The 20,029-nt window shown below is 33.9% G+C and overlaps 1 long non-coding RNA gene across 2 annotated transcripts; it reads left to right on the top strand.

The window, feature by feature from the left end:
• Positions 1–5,854: 5,854 nt before the first annotated feature.
• On the top strand, positions 5,855–16,945 carry LOC133184314 (uncharacterized). 2 transcript variants are annotated; one of them, XR_009720810.1, is made up of 4 exons: positions 5,855–5,933; positions 16,235–16,386; positions 16,565–16,645; positions 16,740–16,945. It is a non-coding gene; the product is annotated as an uncharacterized LOC133184314 (long non-coding RNA). The 2 variants fall into 2 exon arrangements; XR_009720809.1 differs by having other exon boundaries at positions 16,562–16,645.
• The last annotated feature ends 3,084 nt before the right edge of the window (positions 16,946–20,029 follow it).

The following is a 20,029-nucleotide window of genomic DNA, read 5'->3' as shown; positions in this document are numbered from 1 at the left end:
TTATGTAGATGTATTTCAGTTGTTTGTTGTGCAGATGTTGTTGATTCATCCATTTGATTTTAATGATTGCTTTTTCATTTTCATTCATACTTAGAATTAATCCTGAATGTAATGTAATATTGTTTGATTTTTATAAAATTGTACATGTATATGGATTCATTTAAAGAAAAACCCACACAACTGTACATATGCTATGACTGCCCTTTCCATTATCAGGAAAAGTTAAACCTTGTTTTCCTGAGGTCGACTAGATCGACCAACAAAAAAAATTTCCAAATGTTCAAAATATTGAAGTTCAGAAATTCATAAACTGGTTGGAACCATAAAATCACATCAACATATCCATTATCAACATATCAGTATTTGAGATACTGAAGTTCAACTTACTTAAATTTACCAAAATGGTAGTATTCATTTTACTGGAAGATGGTAGATTATCATAACTATATATTAAGAAATCTGTAATCATATATAAGACCTCTTGTGTACTTCAATATTTTTTTCAATTAATTGATATATGTATCCAGATGGGTTACCATAATGATATTGAAGCCTTGCCATTCACTATATATTTCTATTGTGCACACTGCTTGCCACAGTAAGGGCATGACATTACATGTATTTATATTTAAGTTCCATTTTTTAATCAAATCATTATGTATGAAAATGTGTTCTTGATATCATAGCATTCATAAATATCATTTCATTAATCTTAATATTTCTCAATGAAAACTCAGCAAATTTAATTTTTTTCTATGCATTATTTAAACTGACAAGCTAAAGTTAAAAAAAAAAGAAAGAAAATTATTAAGACAATCTATATGATATAATCTAAATTTTTTACATTTGCACGTTTTTCCTTATATAACATTATTTGAACAAGGTGTATTTAAATCAGTCTCAAATGTAAATATAAGTAATAAGGTATCATTTTTAAACATTTATCAGAATGTAAAGACGTATTGGTACATGATCAAACCTACCATAATGCCCCAATACCGGTACCATAAATCCCTTGGGGCTTTATGGGATTTAATCACATGACCAACCAAAATTTACATCCAGATAAAAATTTTAAAATGATACCTTATTTCTTAAATATTATAATTTTGATGGAATCTATCATACATATCTTTCATAACCCATTTTCTTTCATTTCTACCATTTTAAAAGAATGAAACTCAGGGATGTGTTCACCAATTACTGTGTAGATTTTACTAGCTGTTATATAAGGAAGGTGTGTTATAAATAGTGCTGTCTTGTAACCTAAATGGCTTTTTGTTTTGTGATAAATACGGGCAGGTATTTGTCTTAGCTGTCTGTTTTGTGTTTTTGATGTGTTTGTAGATCAAAGTACATACATGTAGTTGATTTGATCAAGGGTGATGATATTTTGAATTAATTGGTTTCATTGAACAAAATCAATTGTTGTTAACAAACTTGTTATAAATTCAAGCCTATGTACTTATCAGATTATGTACTTACAGTGTTATGGTCTGCAATTTTGTATATCTTTTTGATGTCACTCAAGTCAAAGAAATGGTTCATATTTTAAAAAAAAAAATGACTAGGGAGAAAATTCTCATCAGTTTCAAAATGTATCGTTATGTTGATGTTGCATGCATGATGCAAACATATTAGTTCACTATTATAAAAAAATATTTATTTTTGAAAGACGTTGAGTAACAACATATGACAACATTCTGTAAGAGAGATAAAACTTGCTGGAGCATGCCTTTGCATTGCTTTATATCAAAATTTTCCTCATAGATCCCAAATCTAGCTGTAAATGCTCTGCTATTTTCAGGAATTTTTTTTTCTTTTCTTTTTTTTTTTTTTTTTTTGCAGATATGGGGGACTGACAAACTAATTTTTATTTACTTAATTTTTATTCACAGAAAATCTGCTTGAATTTTGTTTGTTTTGCAATTTTTAGAATCATCATAACCTTTGAGTAAAAAAAAAAATTAGTATGCCTACCTAGTACATGTACTTGTATTAACATTTGCAAAATTGCTGATCAGATGTACATCACATTTAATGTAGAAAGTTCTGAATGTTCAAATTGACCAATCAATATTGTATATTATTTGTTATTGTTTCTTTATAAATTTGTTATATAAATAATTACCTCAAATACTGTGATATTTCTAGATAAATAATGTGTGTGAATGAACACAATAATAGCTAGAGTTGATTTTGTTTTGCATCCATATTAGTTGATTGTGGTCAAACATGCAAAAAACACTGCTTTTAAAAAGCAACAAGTGCCAAAAAAAAAAAAAAATCACAAAACACCCCCAGAACATTTAAGAATTCAGCCTTCATATAATTCCAAGATATCCTTTTCTTTATTTTTCTTAAACCCCAATAGAATAAACAAAACAGGAGGGCAAAGGGCCACAACATTCACCAGGGTCACCTGATTTTTTTTTTCTTTATATATATTCTCATGCAAAATTTTGACCCCCAAATTGTGGCCCCACTTTAGCCCTAATGGTTCATGACTTAACCAAACTTAAATTCATAGTACATGTACATGGGGATGCTGAATATCAATATTACAAAAGTGAACTTGTTCTCGAGAAGATTTTTTTTTCTATGTGGATGTATTATGTAAAATCTGATTTCTAATTGACTCCAGGGATATAATTCGAACAAATATGAATCTGCACTACATTGAGATGCATATTTTAAAACATGAGTCATTGTTGCATTGCTGCTTTTGCAACGAGGTAAAAGTTTGATTCCCTATTTTGGCCCACCTTACCCCTAAGCAATAACTAGAATGCACAAGAGTCTGCACTAGCTGAGGATACGCTAGAGCAGACTCTGAGTATGGTCAACTTTTAAACAGGCATGATACTGAGAAAGAAGTTGATGTCACGGGGCTTTCAACAGTCTCAAACAAAGCATTTTGAAAATTTCTGCACAGATTGATGGCAAATAAATTTATTTTTTCATTTTTTGCCCACCTGAGCCGAAGGCTCTAGTGAGCTTTTCTGATCAAAATTTGTCCATTGTCGTTGTTGGCGTTGTAAACTTTTCACAATTTCATCTTTTTCTCCAGAACTACTGGGCCAATTTCAACCAAACTTGGCACAAAGTATTCTTGGGTAAAAGGGATTCAAATTTGTTCAAATGAAGGGCCATCCCCTCCTCCAAGGGGACACAATTTCGAAATAGCGAAAAATTAAAGGCATCATTGAAAAATCTTCTTCTCAAGAACCAATGGACTAGGAAAGATGAAACTCATATGGAATCATTGTCAAGTAGTGTAGATTCAAATCTTGACCCTAGTAGGGGTAGGGTGGGGCCACAGTGAACGATCAGAGTTTTACATAAGACTATATAGGAGAAATCTTTAAAAATCTTCTTCTCAAGAACAGCAAAGCAATGATTGGTCATATTTATGTGAAAGCATCCTCAGGTGGTGTAGATTCAATTTTGTTCAAATCATGACCTCCAGGGGTAGGATGGACCCACAGTGAACCATCAGAATTTTACATATGACTATTTTGGAAAAATCTTTAAAAAACAGCAAAGCAATGATTGGACATATTTATGTGAAAGCATCCTCAGGTGGTGTAGATTCAATTTTTTTCAAATCATGACCTCCAGGGGTAGGGTGAAGCCACAATTGATGATCAAAGTTTTACATAGGAGTATATAGGAAAAATCTTCAAAATTGTTCTTCTCAAGAACAGCAAAGCCATGATTGGTCATATTTATATGGAAGCATTCTCAGGTGGTGTAGAGTCAAGTTAAAAAATATTAGTTCTTCCTTTGATGAATTAAAGATACTCTTAAACTTGGAAGAAAGTAGATTAAAATGTGTTTGTTCTGAATTTTTTGGACGACCTAAATGTTTGCTTGCACAGCATAACGAATTGCATATTTGAACAAATTTGATGTTTCTTATTTGGACTAGATTTATCATTCCTCTTAATAAAAAAAAAAAAAATCAAAGATGGAACATTTACAATGCACATTTGGGACGAGATATGAATAATTATCTGATCAAGTTTTTTTTTTTGGATTCCATTCATTTGCGGTTTCTGGGAAGTTTTACTTGCAGTTTAGGTTAAAATTGCTTGCATCTCCACATACATACTGGATAGTAATTAATGCTTGTTCTGTCTGTTTTAATGAAAATTTAACAAACATTACGTAATTCATCCTCACAATGTCAAACCTAGGGTTTGTGTGGAGTTACGAAATCACAAAACCTTGACATTGTGAGGATGTACGTAATTATTCTTATTCAAATTGTGAGATACGTTTGCTATGTGTCCAGTATGGTGGCATATTTCTGCCCCATCTATGCAAGTTATTTTTCTATAGATTATGTTGACATGCAAGATAATTATGTCAACATGCAACATAAATATGTCAACATGCAACATAACTCTGTCAACATGCAAGAAAAATATAATCAATTAAGGATTTAAATTTTTTTTCCCAAAATTATCAAATATCGCCACAATGTGACTTCCAACATGCTAGATGCAACTTATTTATGTTGACATGCAAATTATTTATGTTGACATGCGAGATAAATATATCAACATGCAATATATATATGTCAACATGCAATTTATTTATGTTGACATGCAACTTGTTGTATTTTGACATGCAACTTATTTATGTTGACATGCAACTTATTTATGTTGACATGCAAGATAAGTATGTTCGCGTATCTATATATTTTGGCAGAAAGGCAATAAAACTTTTTGCAGAAAAGTAAAAATGATTATTTTTTTTCAAAAATTGCCAAAATGTCCTTAAGGACTTCGTTCCGCAATTTACCTGTCGCAAAGAGATTAAACCGGGTTAATATTAATTCATGGATTTATTGGAAATACTTAAACAATAACATAAGTTCAAATTAAATATCTTACAGCACCAGGAGCATTACGAAAGAGTAACAATTAAAGAAAAACTTGATCTTCTCTGTAAAGAATATTAAAAAATATACATAACAAACGAAGTTTCTAGGATTGAATTTTAAATGACTGTCGTAAACAATTTTAGTGCCCGAACAAACATGTAAGATGTTTTGGCACAAAATTTATATTCAAAGGCGGTTAATATAGTAACTCTCATGCAAACATATAGTACATTTTATGTAGTGGTATATACTAGAGTTTGTGTTATATGTTAATGATTATCTTGCATGTCAACATAAGTAAATTGCATGTCGACATAAATAAGTTGCATGTCAACATAAATAAGTTGCATGTCAACATATTTATCTCGTATGCTAACATAAATAAGTTGCATGTCAACATAAATAAGTTGCATGTTGACATAAATATGTTGCATGTTGACATAAATATGTTGCATGTCAACATATTTATCTCGCATGTCAACATAAATTAGTTGCATCTAGCATGTTGGAAGTCACATGTGGGCGATATTTGTTAATTTTGGAAAATTTTTAAATCCTTAATTGATTATATTTTTCTTGCATGTTGACATAGTTATGTTGCATGTTGACATATTTATATTGCATGTTAACATAATTATCTTGCATGTTGACATAATCTTTAGAAAAATAACTTGCATACAGGGGGCAGAAATATGCCACCATAGTCCAGAAAAAAATGACATGTATATACACGGTAGATAGACAATAAAAACAATTCTCTCTCTCTCTCTCTCTCCGAATCATCAATTTTAAAAGTAAAACATTTAAGAAAAGACAAAATTATGAATTTTTATTATGTTTAGTTACGTTTGGCTAGTCAGTTTAAAATACTGAATTTTTTCAAATTATAAAAAGCACATTTTTACGCACTTCCGGAATTACCGTGAGCAGTATTTAGTATTCTCAGTAATATGGCTGGCCGTCCTCTTCCAGATATTTCACTTATTCTGAATATTGCAAGATACGAATTACCAATGCAATAAGGAGGAGAAATAGGCTTTTTGTGAGTATTTATGATGTGAAATATGTTTCAACAGGGAATGTTCAGTTTTTGCTAGTAGGTTTAAGGTTAAAGTTAAACGAACAATCATAACAATGGCCAGTGGAAATTTACATATGCATGAGAGCAAGGTGTAGAATTAAAGTAAGGACTGAGTTATCAGATGATCACAATAATTGAATAGTTTATTTTTGTGAGTTCTCAAAACTTGTTCGCGGTATTAGTTTTTTCGGTGACATTTATATCTGGTTTATAGCTCAGTTTGAGTAAGCTAAAATATATTCCCAAAATGCACCCCTGTTACCGCGATTCCAGCTACTTACTGGAAAGCTCACTTAGGATGTACAGTTTGGTGGTGCTAAGGATCACATTCGGAATCTGCCCGAGCCATGACATAACTCAAGTGCAGCATTGCTAAATATGTGTTGATTTCTGTGTATTTTGCGCGTCAGTAAATTAAAGCAAACGTCCATAATATATTACTGAAGACATTTATAACCATATTAAATTGATCACTGCAGCTAAAGAAAATAAAGAATAGAAAAAAATATCTATATCAAGTACCTCATTTCTCTCTCCATAAGGGTCTCAATCCTTAAAAAAAAATACACTGAAGCAAAAAAAAAAAATGTTGCAAGAGTTACAATTGAACAATCAGTTTGAAATATTTGACGTTTAAAGATTTGATTACGATATCAACCAGACAAAAAAAAAACAAACAAACAAACAAAAAACAAAATGCGTTTCTGAAACACTGATGCCCCCGTATGGCAACTTATAGCGAAGGTTGAACTTTCTCAATTGCAAATCAAATATGTAGGTACCCAACCTGTGAAATATGAAAGCTCTAGCAGCAACCATTGAAGAGATATGGAAACAGTTAAAGTTTTTCAAAAGTGAGTCAAACATTAAGGTCATGGTCAAATGGTCAAAATTAATGGTGCTCAAGGAAAGACATTCTCACAAGAAATACACATGTGAAATATGAAAGCCGTAGCACCAACCATTCAAAAGTTATGGTCAAGGTTCAAGTTTTTCAAAAGTAGGTCAAACTCCAAGGTCAAAAGTTCAAAGTTGTTGGAATGCAAAGTAAGGTCTTGTCACAAGGTTTACATACGTGAAATGTAAAAGCCCTGGTACCAACTGTTCAAAAGTAATAGCCAAAGTTAAAGTTTTTTCAAAAGTAGGTCAACCTCAAAGGTTAAGATCAAAAGGTCAAAGTTGTTGGTATCCAAAGTAAGGTCTTGTCACAAGAAATACATATGTGAAGTATGAAAGCCCTAGAACCAACTGTTCAAAAGTAACGGCCAAGGTTAAAGTTTTCCAGAAGTAGGTCAAACTCCAAGGTCAAGGTCAAAGAGTAAAAGTTCTTGGGATCCAAAGGAAGGTCTTCACAAAGATGACTTATGTGAAGTATAAAAGCCCTAGCACCAACTGTTCAAAAGTTATGGCCAAGGTTAAAGTTTTTCAAAAGTAGGTCAAACTCCAAGGTCAAGGTCAAAGGGTAAAAGTTTTTGGTATCCAAAGAAAGGTCTTGTCACAAGGATTACATATGTGAAGTATGAAAGCCCAAGCACCATCTGTTCAGAAGTTATGGCCAAGGATAAGGTTGGGTAAAATTTTGCAAAACTGGGTCAAACTCCAAGGTCAAATATGATGGTACCCAAATAAAGGTCTTGTCAAAGGGAATACACATGTGAAATATGAAAGCCATAGCTTCAACCAATCAAAAGTTATGGGCAAGGTTAAAGTTTTTGCGGACAAACAGACATACAGACAGACGGGCGGACAAGGCAAAAACTATATGCCCCCCCGAATCTTTGATTACGGAGGCATAATAAGCGCATTTGTACACACCATGAAAAGTATTCTCAATAGAATAGCGAGAAGTCCTTTTCCAGACATTTCATCGATTCTGAAAATCCTAGGATAAGAATTACTCAAAAGGAGGAAAAATATTTTTTGTGATTTTTTATACTATTGTTTATGCATGTGAAAGGTATTTTAAGAGTGACACAGATTCGCTAGTGGGTTTAAATAACGGTAAAGTTAAACTATATAGCAATCTTAACAGTGTCTAGACCCCCCCCCTTTTTTTTTTTAAAAAAAAGAATACGTCTGTTTAAATGTGTAAATAAATAAAGTAATAAGTAAAGTTTTTTTTCAGAGCATCAAATTCACACTTTAATTACTTAATATGTATTATATTTTGAAGTAGTCTTATGTTGTATATAGTAAAGCCACGCTTCTGTTAGCTTTACTACTGGTGGGTTAACTCTAGTTTAGGATTTAAAATCTGAATTTTGTAGGTTCAAGCCAAACTATGGTAAAAATTCTGTGATTTATCAAGAGTTGTTTGGTTATAAGCAATATAAATATTTCACCTCAGAATATGCTTGAGGTTCTAACATCACAGGCATTTTTTTTATTTTATTATTATTATTTTTTTTGTTCACAAACAAATGCTGTTCATTTTTCTGATAGAAGATATAAATGCTTGGAATTTTAAACACTACATCGAATTACCAAAATAAATAAAAAAATAAATAAATAATAAAAAAAGGTATAGTTTTCAGTAGCGTACCGAGTAGCCGATATAAATTTGATCTGCCAATGAACACAATTTTAGATCTAGGTGACATTACTTGAACAGGTTGAGTAAACTTCCTTTAAGGAAGGCATTTTTCATCACGTGACAATGTTTTCGTCAAACTCATTCTCCAATCAATTGAATGAATCGCAAACAATACGGTCTACTACGTGTTTACGATTCCATATAGCGACATGGTTTTGGACGGTTTAATCCATACCCTAACAAAAAATTACTATAGTTAACTATGGTTTACTATAGTATCAAAGTTTTTACGATAGTATCAAAGTTTTTACTATAGTAAATTAAAGTGTCTATGAATTACGAATTGTTATAGTTTGTTACATGTATCTTACTCTAAAATTGGATTCTTTGATATTAACAGAAAATATTACTTGTTGGATTGAAATTTTTAAAAAATAATGAATTTAACTCTCAAAAAAAAGTTCTCGAGTAAAGTTCTATAGATAATCAAAGTACATGTACTAAAGTATTTACTATGGTAAAATATAGTTAACCATAGTAAATTTTTGTTAGGGTAATAATTACTTGGTCACGAAAAACTGTACATCTTCTTTTTTACTTTATAAGGCTGAAACTGAAAGATTATATACCAGAGATATTGTTCCATCCTCACATTAAATATTGAAATTGTTTTAGATGATTAATAGTTGCTCCAAATACCACCTAAACACCTTGACGTTTGCATGTACATTAAATACAATACTAAAAATTGCACAATGCTTTATTTAATGATATCTGGATCAAAGAAAAATATAAGTACGAGATATTATTTTCGACATGCATGAATGCATAAATGTTGATGCACAAATGCACCCAAAGACAGGATATGCTTTGGGCGTTTGTCAACAAAATGCATCTAGGTTTTTCCTTCACACCTATAATTTTTCTATAAAATTTTAGAAATACTGAAGGCTTTAACTCTCAAAAAAAAATTCTCGAGCAAAACCATATAGTTAATCAAAGTACCAAAGTATTTCCTATAGTAAACTATAGTAAATTTTTGTTAGGGTGATAATTACTTGATCAAGCAAAACTGTACATTTTTTTTACTTTTTAAGGCTGAAATTGAAAGATTATACATGTATATAATGTCCATTTAATCAAGGGTCATTTCACAAACACGATTTAAATGTGGCTATTTATTATGAGCGGTATAGTGTAGTGGCTAGCATGTTAGTCCGAAGAGAAAATTGATACTGAGGATTTTTATTGCTTGGGTTCAAACACCAAGAATACCACTTTTTTTAAAGTCAAAGAATGATTTTTGCCGAAAGAATTTCCGCAGAGAAGTTTTGCTCGTCATAATTTCATACCTTTCAATGATAAGAACTTGGTAAAAATTCACAAACTGAATATGAATAATTTTATAAATTTGACAGTGTTGGAAGCTAAAGGTATTTTGCAAGCCTTGTTCGCCCATCTCTTTGGAAGGAGAAAAAACCCAGCTGCGCGTGTATTTTTTAAAGCACACCAATATATGCACAATAAACCTGAAGTAATGCACTGTAAAACTTGTAAAAACAATTTCCAATTACATGTACCTACCGTAGGAATGGAACAAACAACCAGCCTCTTTGCTATGTTTGTCCATATGCATTCAAATATACAGTTAATGCTTATCGAGAAACCGCGTCAAACGCTGTAAAATCCATACCTTGTACCGGTTTGTATCACAGATTGAAAAAAAAAACAACAACGAACTCCATAAAACTCAACAATAAACACATTGGCACTTTACCATACAGTCTAGCACTTGGATACACTTAGTCCGTGCTGATCAGATTTTGGTCAGGGAAAATATCAAAAGAGAAATAGAATTAGCATTTGTGCAACTGGAAAAAAACGAATTAAAAAAAATAATAAGAAATCACTAATAAATTCTGATGATTGGTGTTCACGAAGTATAACAGAAAATTATCTAAGTTCTTAAACATGTATACATTCTTTGTGTATAATGCATTTCAGGATTCATTTATCAAGGCAATTTTTAATTGGTGATTTTTGTAATTATCTAAAACTAAACTGCATGAGTAATGTGGTGTACGAAAATGATTTAGAACATGACGTGAAAACAGTTGAATAGAATACAAACTATTTCTGGGGTAGGAAACGGACACTTAGTTGTCAGAAACACGTCGCTTTCCCTTCTTGTTAATTGTCTTAACGATTAATTATAATACATGTATTTCAAGACACAATACTTAAGCAGTCATATCTTTATCATTCATGTACATATACCAAAGAATCAAAATCATTTAGTGTGCATAAATTACTTTTATTTGTGATATTAGTTTATATATAAACAGTTGAAGCAAAACAGTTTATTGAACGTATTTAAATATATATGATCGAGGAAAAGTGCGACCTTTTTCCGACGTTCTTTGAAATAAAGGAAAATGTTTTACACATTCCATTTGCCATCCCCTTCATTTTCTTTAAAAGTTGTAACGAAGATCTCTAACAATGGTGCAAGTTTATGTAATAAATAATGAAGCCACATTCATAAATATAATTTATTACATTACCAACAATACCTATATTTAAATTTGTTAATCGTTTTATTTGCGTAGTTTGTCCAATCAGGAAATACCAGTGTCATTTCCCTCTTTTATATTTTCCCTGACCAAAAAAGCTGATCGGCAGGGACCACGTGTGTCCAAGTGCTAATGACATATTTTTAAGGAGGATCTCTACACCTATGAAGTGTAAATGATTTTTGTTTCATGCATTTGTTTCTAATAATAGATTCAATATCCAATAAAATAAAGCTACAAAGTTTTCAACTTTATTTTTTGGAAATATTTAAAATATTTAATTTATTTTGTAGAAACCCCTTGATTCTTTATTTTTAAAAGCCTTATGCTTTAATTTTCTATTCAAAGTTTAATTTTATAAAATCTTGAAATGAAAACCAACAAAGTTATAAATGAAATCTACATAATTTTTATTTGAATTTACAATAATAGACAAAAGAAAAACTAAAACAGCATTTTCATGAGAAGAACTGGTTGGATTTCCTGCAAAATCTGACAATAGATATAATATCAAAGGATGAAAAAAGAAATTGAATGAAATTCAAAAGTTGACGAAAATTTTAACCATCACAAAAAATTAGGTGTCAAGATCCGTTTAGAGAGTGAGCTCAAATATATTAATCTAATTCTTCTAAAACTTGCACAGGTATTGAAAAAAAAAGAATTAACAGGTACATGCCGAACTAGGACATCGAAAGAAGTTCGTATTGTTTTTGAATGAATTTAAGCGAAGACCCACACGTAATTTCTATCAAAACATGTAAAGGGAATTCATAGTATTGAGAAAGATAGATTTACTTACCGTTTTCATCCAACTTGTATGTACATGTATTATCCAGTGCTACGGATGACATGACACGTAAATGGTCAAAAGCGTGTTAAAGAAATTCGTATAACGAAATTCCTTTATACTTTGTTTCAAATCTGCACCGAGTGCACGTTTTCGATACAAAACAGCTGATAATCGATGTTGATCAAACGTTTGAGTTAATATAATTCCACTTATTATCGAAGCGTTTTGGTGATTTCACGAAAAGTTTCAATTTCACCGGGTATAACCACACATGCGGGGTGTATACTTGTTGGGAACAGGGTGTCTCCTCCAGGCGATGGGAAGGTGATACATATGCTTTATCTGTTTAAATTTTCATTTTTGGATATATTTCGCTGGAAACATATGCTTTTGGAGAGAAGCATCAATTTAGGACTTTATGGAAACATATGAGTGGGTTTGACACGCAGTGATCAAATATCATGGTGACAAGGCTTTGGTTTATCATATTAACTTTTTATTACTTCTAATCATATTTTATTTTAATAAATTATATTGTTTATGAATAAAAAAGTTGAAACTGAATATATTGACAAACAATTCATGTTTAATGAAAGGTACATTGGCCACTCTCGTCGCCTCGATGGGATAGTCTTAGATTCCATTCAAAATAGAGCTAGTATACAGCTCGCAAGTTGTGTTATACCCGGTGATTTATCGGTGTTCTGTGAATTTGTTTAGGACAGAATCAGTTCATTTCGGACCAAAATGGCGTTTCAAAAGGAAGTACGCCATGTTGTGACGTTGTAGAGAGCCCCCTTAACGGAGTTCTTTCTTCTGTGATGCATATTTCAATAAAAGGAAAAATGATGTAATTCGACATGTGCATATCCTTGGGCCGATAGTAGTATGTCAGGTAGACATGCGTTACAGCGTTCGACGCGTTTTCTCGGCATGCACTTTCTCTGAATTTATATTACATGAATGCATAAAATGGGCGTATACCGTTTAGTAAGCATAGAGCTCTAATTGTAACAGTGCATACGGTGTAACTGGGAAAAATGCATGGCCACCATTTTATGGTGATGTTCAAATATTTATGTGCATTAAACATGCATGTGCCGTTTTGAGTGTTCTACATAGCAAGTATTCAAAATTTATTTACTTCTTACTGGTCCTGTTGGTTGGATTTTTACGTTTAAAACATGTTTCTGGTCTATTCATGGAGGGTTAAAAACTTTGCTATCGGGGATGTGTACATGTCGACAGTCAGGCCAGAAAATCATGCAAATGTAATAAATGCATCAGGATTTATATTGCAGGTAGAATAAGGCAGAGTATCTGAAAGAACAATGGCAGAAAATAGCGTACAGGAATGAAATAAATAGTACAAGAATGAAAATAACGCATATTTAAGAGTTCACATCAGCTTTAACAAGTTGATATAAGGCTTCATAAACCAGGGGTATAGCGCACTTAGTATATGACATGGCCTGCGATATAGAGCATTTATAAACATCCAACATAATGTATTTCAATATTTTACGATATTTAGTAAATCTAGCTGTAAACAAATACAAAATTATACCAGTACTGGCAAAGATAATGCCATAATCATCTGAAACAATATCAATGAAATTTACAGATTTTGCATGCTTGATATATGCAGATCTATTGAGTGAGCATTGAAAAAAGACACATTTGTGTATTTGAACCAACTTAAAACCATAGAAATCTTGCATGTGTTATGTTCTTTTGATATCATAGTATTCTGCTATATTTAAATCTTTTTGGTTTAACTAGGTCTTCAAATTAAAAACCTATTATACACGTCAGCTATCCTATTTTCCAAAAGACTAACACGGGACTATAAATATACAAAAGACGCAAGATTTCTTAGCAGTGTGCGTAGCCTTATAGTAAACAACTTTTTTTGTGTTTAGAGTCTCCGGTTAAAGCCCTCCAAATTCCAACTTTGTGTGTGTGTGTATGTGTGTGTGTGTGTGTGTGTGTGTGTGTGTGTTTGTGTTAATGATAGTTATTAGGACATATTTAATTAAACTTGAAAAAGTGGATGTTGACGACATACTAAAGATGCAGCAGTAATTCCGCGAAACGAATAGTAATCTAGACCCTTAATGAAAACAAACATATTGAAATCAGTCAAGAAAAAATCTTGATATATAATTCTGTAAAACAAATTAAAAATATTAAAATTATGGAATTTTTTTTTGATTTGATTAAAGTGAAATGTGCATATACGCAGAGAGGCTTATTGTGAAGTAATAAAAGAGAAATGTATCGCATATAGTTTAAAAGGTGTTACTCGTGAATTTATGGCCCGAATCATCCTCCCAACGTAAGGGGTCCTGCGTCTACTCGTGGCCATTGGACTCCTGACAAATTTCACTCGATATTTAACGGACTGACTTGCAGCGGCGTCTTTCGGGAAAAAATACAAATCTTGATTTAACTCTCGACAAATCACATTAAACCTTTCGGCGACGAACAACCTGTAATACTTGCATTGAGATGTCAACTGCTAACTTTCTGTTTACATTTTATGTCAACTTATGAAAGCCCTGATTTGATTGGTGCTTCTCAATGAGAGACGTAAGCCCGTAAAATATCAAATGAAATTTGTCAGGGGTCCAATGGCCAAATCTTTAGTTTATTTGGTCAATCCATGTTGAAATAGTAGAGAATATGGCTCAAATTAAGTTCAACAAGTCTAGAGAATCTTTTATAAGCTTTATAAAAAGTTTGTACAGTAAAGAAATCAATTTCCTTTTTGAATCAGTGCTAAAGTTGTTCTTCGAATGATTTTTTAAAATGTCATTCCTTTACTTTGGATTGAAGCTAGATTGTCTTGAAGAAGGGACCATTCATGATTTATAATGTTGTAAGAAACGCGAATAGGTGATATCACCCATTCGTATAAGTGATATTACAAATTCAAAACGAATAGGTGATATCACCCATTCAAATACTAAGTAGGTGATATCACTTATTCAATTCTAATAAATAATATTACCTATTCGAATAGTTTATATCACTAAATGGCAATAAATACCAAAACTGCGCCTCATACAACTCATTGAATTGATTGGTCAGTTGAGAAAACAGCTAATTTAACATGCAAAATTATGTTGACAGCAGAAAATCCAGTGGTCTCGATATGTTGAATGTAAGCCAAGAGATCACTCGTGAGTTGCGTTGCTTTATACAGGTAAATCTGAGTTAATTTCAGTGTATTTTGCAATTGCCAAAAAATAAGTAAAAACATAAAATTTTACTCAGAATACGTAGGCGGGTAAATAATTGCATTACGTTAAGAATACATGTATATTCGTTCAAGAAAGTAAAATAAAATTATATTTTTTTTTCATTTTGAGTAGCAATTGATACCGCTTCAACAGCCCCCACCCACCCTCCAAAATCGCTGCAAAAAAGAGCACTCGTACTTACCGTGAAACAAGTCTGGGTAAAATGGCGGACAGGCCTTAGACAGTTACATCACTAACTTTGAAGATTTCAAGAAAAAAAATAATTCAAAAGGAGGAAAAATATGCATTTTAATGTTATATTGAATTTGCTTGCGAAATGTACAATAACTAGTACACTATCTTGCTTGAGAAGTATTCAACTGCATCAAGATTTTCTACCTTGACCTTTCCCTTGACCTTGACATCAGGTTTTAAAATTAAGTATTTCGCTCAGTTTCAATGAAACTTTTCAAGATATTTTTATCAAACCTTATTTGCTGATACACACTGGTCAGAACTATTTCACTTCATCAACATCTTTTGACATGACCTTTTCTTTGACCTAGAGATCACTTCTTAAATTGGTGTTAAGCTCAGTTTCAAAGAAACTATTCAAGATGTTTTAATCAAAACTAATATGTTGATTCATATTGGTGATATCTACACAACTCAGTCAACATTATTGATCTTGACCTTTCCTTTCATCTGGATTTCAAGTATTTGTTTTGCTAAGTTGCAAAGAAACAAATCAACATATTTTCTATCAAACTTCATTTGTTGATACACCTATTCAACTTCATCAACATTTTTTACGTTGACCTTTCCTTTAATTTAGATTCACATTTCTTAAATTTGTGTTCAGATCAGTTTCAAAGAAACTATTCTAAGATATTTTTATGAAACCTAACGTACTTATACATTATTTGATGAGAATTTATCAACCGCGTCAATATTTTTACCTTAATCTCCCATATGACCAAGTCAATTTATGTAGACCCTACCAGGCCTTGACCTCTTGATTTCTAATTTTCATGTAATGATTACGTGTACGCGAATTTTTGTCATTTTTCTGCATTGTTCTGATTTTTAACTAATCTTCTGTCACTTGTATATTTCAGAGCCTCGGATGATGGACGATGGGAGGAGGACCAAGGTCGCAAACGGAGGAAGAGGAGTCGGTCGCCCAACGACAGAAGAGAAGTCCGTCGCAGAACAGAAGAAGAGGAGTCCATTGCCCAGTTATGTCCAGTGCCCAATATTGATGAAAGAGGTAAGCAAGAAGCTGTTTTTGTTGCACTTTCGAACTCCTCATTTCCATTTTAACTCCCAAGTGAAGGTTAGACTTCAACTCGACTTGCTCTTAGCACTCTGTGCATTTCATGACTCTTTCTCACTTGATATGAAGTCTCCGCTTTTCTTTTATATCTTGCTTTTTTGTATGTTAGCAGAAGACGGTTTAGGCTGACCCGGATGCCGTCTTGAGACGAAGTTTGTCTCCCATTCAACTGCAGCCACCCCTGTAAGATGCGGTAAGATTCAAACTTTACTTTTTGCATCCTTTCATGACCATGTCATTTGATGTTGACCCTATCAGGCCTTGACCTCTTGATTTCTAATTGACAGGATGCAGACCGACGGGGCCCGTCAGAAGAAGAGCGCTAGGAGCCGATTCCGCAGCCAGGAAGCCTAATAGAGAAGGATTTTTGTTTCTTTTTTTCCTTTTTGTCTCTTTTCCGTCTTCTCCAATTTCCTTCAATCTCTAACATAACTAACTTCCTCCCCCCCTTCCCTTCCTCCCCTTTACCCTTTCCTGACCTAACTGTCTTCATTTGCTAACTTATTTTTCCTCTAATTTTCATGTAATGATTAGCGTACGCGAATTTGTGTCTTTCTTCTTCAGTATTCTGATTTTTTACTAATCTTCTGTCAGTTGTATATTTTCAGGGCCTCGGACGATGGAGGACGAAGGAGGACCAATGGCGCCCAACGGAAGAAGAAGAGTCCATTGCTCAGTTATGTCCAGTGCCCAATATTGATGAAAGAGGTAAGCAAGAAGCTGCTTTTGTTGCACTTTCGAATTCCTCATTTCCATTTTAACTCCCAAGTGAAGGTTAGACTTCAACTCGACTTGCTCTTAGCACTCTGTGCATTTCATGACTCTATCTCACTTGATATGAAGTCTCCGCTTTTCTTTTATATCTTGCTTTTTTGTATGTTAGCAGAAGACGGTTTAGGCTGACCCGGATGCCGTCTTGAGACGAAGTTTGTCTCCCATTCAACTGCAGCCACCCCTGTAAGATGCGATAAGATTCAAACTTTACTTTTTGCATCCTTTCATGACCATGTCATTTGATGTTGACCCTATCAGGCCTTGACCTCTTGATTTCTAATTGACAGGATGCAGACCGACGGGGCCCGTCAGAAGAAGAGCGCTAGGAGCCGATTCCGCAGCCAGGAAGCCTAATAGAGAAGGATTTTTGTTTCTTTTTTTCCTTTTTGTCTCTTTTCCGTCTTCTCCAATTTCCTTCAATCTCTAACATAACTAACTTCCTCCCCCCCCTTCCCTTCCTCCCCTTTACCCTTTCCTGACCTAACTGTCTTCATTTGCTAACTTATTTTTCCTCTAATTTTCATGTAATGATTACGCGTACGCGAATTTGTGTCTTTCTTCTTCAGTATTCTGATTTTTTACTAATCTTCTGTCAGTTGTATATTTTCAGGGCCTCGGACGATGGAGGACGGAGGAGGACCAATGGCGCCCAACGGAAGAAGAAGAGTCCATTGCTCAGTTATGTCCAGTGCCCAATATTGATGAAAGAGGTAAGCAAGAAGCTGCTTTTGTTGCACTTTCGAATTCCTCATTTCCATTTTAACTCCCAAGTGAAGGTTAGACTTCAACTCGACTTGCTCTTAGCACTCTGTGCATTTCATGACTCTATCTCACTTGATATGAAGTCTCCGCTTTTCTTTTATATCTTGCTTTTTTGTATGTTAGCAGAAGACGGTTTAGGCTGACCCGGATGCCGTCTTGAGACGAAGTTTGTCTCCCATTCAACTGCAGCCACCCCTGTAAGATGCCATAAGATTCAAATTTACTTTTTGCATCCTTTCATGACCATGTCATTTGATGTTGACCCTATCAGGCCTTGACCTCTTGATTTCTAATTGACAGGATGCAGACCGACGGGGCCCGTCAGAAGAAGAGCGCTAGGAGCCGATTCCGCAGCCAGGAAGCCTAATAGAGAAGGATTTTTGTTTCTTTTTTTTCCTTTTTGTCTCTTTTCCGTCTTCTCCAATTTCCTTCAATCTCTAACATAACTAACTTCCTCCCCCCTCCTTCCCTTCCTCCCCTTTACCCTTTCCTGACCTAACTGTCTTCATTTGCTAACTTATTTTTCCTCTAATTTTCATGTAATGATTACGCGTACGCGAATTTGTGTCTTTCTTCTTCAGTATTCTGAATTTTTTTACTAATCTTCTGTCAGTTGTATATTTTCAGGGCCTCGGACGATGGAGGACGGAGGAGGACCAATGGCGCCCAACGGAAGAAGAAGAGTCCATTGCTCAGTTATGTCCAGTGCCCAATATTGATGAAAGAGGTAAGCAAGAAGCTGCTTTTGTTGCACTTTCGAATTCCTCATTTCCATTTTAACTCCCAAGTGAAGGTTAGACTTCAACTCGACTTGCTCTTAGCACTCTGTGCATTTCATGACTCTATCTCACTTGATATGAAGTCTCCGCTTTTCTTTTATATCTTGCTTTTTTGTATGTTAGCAGAAGACGGTTTAGGCTGACCCGGATGCCGTCTTGAGACGAAGTTTGTCTCCCATTCAACTGCAGCCACCCCTGTAAGATGCGATAAGATTCAAACTTTACTTTTTGCATCCTTTCATGACCATGTCATTTGATGTTGACCCTATCAGGCCTTGACCTCTTGATTTCTAATTGACAGGATGCAGACCGACGGGGCCCGTCAGAAGAAGAGCGCTAGGAGCCGATTCCGCAGCCAGGAAGCCTAATAGAGAAGGATTTTTGTTTCTTTTTTTCCTTTTTGTCTCTTTTCCGTCTTCTCCAATTTCCTTCAATCTCTAACATAACTAACTTCCTCCCCCCCCTTCCCTTCCTCCCCTTTACCCTTTCCTGACCTAACTGTCTTCATTTGCTAACTTATTTTTCCTCTAATTTTCATGTAATGATTACGCGTACGCGAATTTGTGTCTTTCTTCTTCAGTATTCTGATTTTTTACTAATCTTCTGTCAGTTGTATATTTTCAGGGCCTCGGACGATGGAGGACGGAGGAGGACCAATGGCGCCCAACGGAAGAAGAAGAGTCCATTGCTCAGTTATGTCCAGTGCCCAATATTGATGAAAGAGGTAAGCAAGAAGCTGCTTTTGTTGCACTTTCGAATTCCTCATTTCCATTTTAACTCCCAAGTGAAGGTTAGACTTCAACTCGACTTGCTCTTAGCACTCTGTGCATTTCATGACTCTATCTCACTGGATATGAAGTCTCCACTTTTCTTTTATATCTTGCTTTTATGTATGTTAGCAGAAGACGGTTTAGGCTGACCCGGATGCCGTCTTGAGACAAAGTTTGTCTCCCATTCAACTGCAGCCACCCCTGTAAGATGCGGTAAGATTCAAACTTTACTTTTTGCATCCTTTCATGACCATGTCATTTGATGTTGACCCTATCAGGCCTTGACCTCTTGATTTCTAATTGACAGGATGCAGACCGACGGGGCCCGTCAGAAGAAGAGCGCTAGGAGCCGATTCCGCAGCCAGGAAGCCTAATAGAGAAGGATTTTTGTTTCTTTTTTTTTCCTTTTTGTCTCTTTTCCGTCTTCTCCAATTTCCTTCAATCTCTAACATAACTAACTTCCTCCCCCCCCTTCCCTTCCTCCCATTTACC

Source organism: Saccostrea echinata, unplaced genomic scaffold (genome assembly GCF_033153115.1).
Source record: "Saccostrea echinata isolate AGI-Se365-2 ecotype Australia unplaced genomic scaffold, CSIRO_AGI_Sech_v1 ptg000010l, whole genome shotgun sequence".
NCBI classification, from domain to species: domain Eukaryota; kingdom Metazoa; phylum Mollusca; class Bivalvia; order Ostreida; family Ostreidae; genus Saccostrea; species Saccostrea echinata.
Note: the sequence above shows the minus strand (reverse complement) of the source record. Positions and strands in the feature narration are given on the sequence as shown.